Genomic DNA, 3,542 nt, shown 5'->3' with positions numbered 1-3,542 from the left:
AGCACCCTCTCCCGACCTTCAGTGGGGTACCACTGGTGCCCATGCGGGAGGTTAGGAGTTTGGGTGTGCTCCTGGACTCCTCATTAATGATGGAGGTCCTGGTGGCAGCCACTGCCAAGTCAGCCTTTTACCACCTGCGGCTGGTCCCCTATCTCGACCATGAAGACCTGGCCACTGTGATCCATGTGACGGTCACCTCGAGGCTGGACTACTGTAATGCTCTCTACTTGGGGCTGCCTCTGTCGCAAATCCGGAAGCTGCAGCTAGTGCAGAATGCTGCAGCTAGGCTGCTGATGGGCCTCTCCAGGCGAGACCACATCCAGCCGGTGCTACAAGCACTGCACTGGCGGCCAATAGCATACCGGATTCACTTCAAAGTGCTGGTGCTCACCTTTAAAGCCCTGAATGGCCAGGGTCCGGCTTACCTCTTCCCGTATGTTCCCTCAAGAGCACTGCGATCGGGGAATTTCCACGGCCTTGAAGTCCCAGGCCCCCGAGTTGTGAAGCTGGCCCACAACAGATCTAGGGCTTTTTTGGTGGCGGCTCCTACCTGGTGGAACAAGCTCCCAGAGGAGATCTGGGCCCTGCGGGGCCTTGTACAGTTCTGGGGGGGGGGTAGATGTCACACGACTGATCTGGGAAATATAACTCCTGGCACTCATGCTATCAAGAAAACTGGCCGCCAATGTGGGATGTTGCGCATCTTGGTTATTTTATGTAGATTATTGAAGCACCAAATTTTATTAGGTATGTAACATTGTTTTTATTATTCTAAACTTTTAAACCCTGTTTGTTAGCCGCCCTGAGCCACTGGATAGGGCGGGATACAAATCCCAAAATAAATAAATAAAATAAATAAATAAAAAATAGCTAGGCAGAAGGAAATAAACATGGCTTGCCTCCCTCTATTTTCCCCTTTCCTCTGCCACTCCACCGGCCACAGCTGGGACACTCACCTGGAGCTTCCTTCTAGAGCTCATTGTATTTCTTCCCACAACGGGGCCTTACTCCTAGTTTGATATAAAGACCATGTGTGGATTGGGCACAGAGCTTGCTGCAACAATCCCACCCTTCCTTACACATGCTCATTGTTCACGACTGGAACACATGTAATGGGCTCTCCTCTTTCCTCTTCTTGATAATTTTACATGGTGAACACACATACAGTCATGCAAACCACCATAAAAGGAAATCGATATTTACTGATAGCATGCAATTCTAAAGTCAGCAAGTGATGCTGTTGAAATAAGCAACCTGTCTCTTTCCACAATGATAATGAAAATCACATTTAAGTCACACTTTATGGAGAAAATGTTCACTCTGCTACCTGATACTCAGTGTGGCCTGCAGATTGGTTTTTTATGACAAGTTGCATAAACAACTAGCTAGAAGCATGCAGATGGACAGAAAATGGAACGCTTAGTTGGCTGCTTGCCATATTTTATATGGTTCCTGATAATGTTTAATCAAATTCCAATGTGGGGGCTTTATCTACTGCCATTGTATGCATGTGGCTTGTTGCTTGCTATTTAGATCACGTCTCCCCAGACCTAGAAATCATTTCAAACTGATAACATTCAGAGCTATTTTTATTTTGCATCCTGTGAAAGGCAGGATTTCTATTGTCCCTCCCCTCCCCTCAAAAACATATATATTGTATTACTGGCCTTCAGTTGAACTCTCACACTACATAAGCTCCCTTGGAAGATTCATACTATAGCAAAAAAAGGGGGGGGGAGTTTCCTGTTTATGAAAACTGAATTCATATGTATACAGATGTACTACCTAAGAGGCTGAATGTTTTAAGATGGGAGGAAAATGTATATACAGGGTTACCATTAGTAAATCTGTTCTTGGAGTACAAACAGCCCTCCTAGAACCTTTAAAAAAATGGATAAAGGTGCAGGTAGTTAACCATTTTTGACACTGCAAAGAAACGGATTCTTTTTGTGAACAGTGGAGGGGGATTGTTGCAACATTTGCTATTCTAGCATTTATTGCATTAATAGGATATACACACACATTTTTCTCTGGGCAACTGCCAATTTACTTTGTTTTACAAGGTATTACTCAAACTGGTGTCTATCACAAAGCTGAAGACACAGGCAATGGCAAATGTAATAGTGGCCTGTCACAGAAATATGCTTATAAAACTCTGAACCTTTACAGCCCAGCTCTAGTCTACTGACCTCGGTCAAAGTCACTAGGGTCATCTGCCAGGGTCAATATCCACAGACTGGCAATTACTTATGCTGAGAAGACATCAGTCTATATGTTTACAACTACCGTGGGAAACCGTTTACAGTCCAATATGTTTACAGCTACTATAGTGGAATCTATCCTGAGAACAGTTCTACATCATAATCCTGGTTCAGTTCAGTAGCCAGCCTGAATCCTGAAAGAGTTACAGCGCCCCATCCTTAGCAGAGTGACACCCTTCTGTACATTGGAGTCAATGGACTCAGAAGGTGTAATTCTGTTTAGGATAGTACTGTTCTAAAAGTATGCTGCTTAAAGCGCTTATCTTCCCCAAGATAACCCCAGCCTGAGATCCTACTACTGCTGTCCTATGTTATCGCTGGTCACTAGTAAATTGGGGATGAAAGTCCACCAAATGACAACCCCTTTGTAGGACATACATTAAGGGTGAGACACTGGCAGTGAAAGAGAAGACACGGAAACACAGAACTCACCCTGCAGGCCCTGCAAGACTGAAGGACTCTAGACAAAGCAGCTGCTTTGCAGTTACTCAGGAAGGGAACGACACAAAAATGAGGGTCTGTCCTGCGTGTTCTCCTGATTCACAAATAACTTGATTTTATTGCTCAAGGCATAACACAGCTGTGTTTCGAAGCTGTGCAATCACCTGTTTGACTTACCTCTAAAAAAGAAAATTGGAAGAGGCAATAATGAAGAATAAAACATTCAGGTTGGGTAGAAATTAGGGTTACCAACCTCCAGGTGTGGCCTGTAGTTCTCCTAGAATTACAACAGAGCTCCTGGCTACAGAGATTAATTCAGCTTTGGAGCACAGTCTCAGTGGGCATTACACCCCTGCTGATCTCCATTCCTGGCTCAATCTCCACCCTCCCCAGGCAGCCACCTCCAGATCGCCAAGGATTTCCGAAGCCAGAGTTGGCAGCCCTGGTGGGAACCCCCTCCACATTCAAAGACAAACTTTTATGAGGAAAGAGCCTACAGGATGTGATTATGCACATTCATGAAATGTGTGAAAACCACTTCCTGGGGAAATTTTACTCATTTGTATGTGTTTTAACAGATGTTTTGAACATGTCCTAAACATTCCTCTTGATTTTCATGCTATTTAAAATTCAGGGGACCTTCTAGCACTCTGCATGGAATTTTGCAACCAAGTAACAAGTAACAAAACAGTGCGCCTTGGTGTTGTCATGTCGGCCACATGACCACGGAAATGTCTTCGGACAGCACTGGCTCTTCGGCTTTGAAATGGAGATGAGCACCGCAACCCTAGAGTCGGACTCGACTGGCTTTAGAGCAAGGGAACCTTTACCTTTACCTTT

The sequence above is a fragment of the Gekko japonicus genome, unplaced genomic scaffold, assembly GCF_001447785.1.
Source record: "Gekko japonicus isolate JY-2015 unplaced genomic scaffold, Gekko_japonicus_V1.1 scaffold987, whole genome shotgun sequence".
NCBI classification, from domain to species: Eukaryota; Metazoa; Chordata; class Lepidosauria; order Squamata; family Gekkonidae; genus Gekko; species Gekko japonicus.
Note: the sequence above shows the minus strand (reverse complement) of the source record.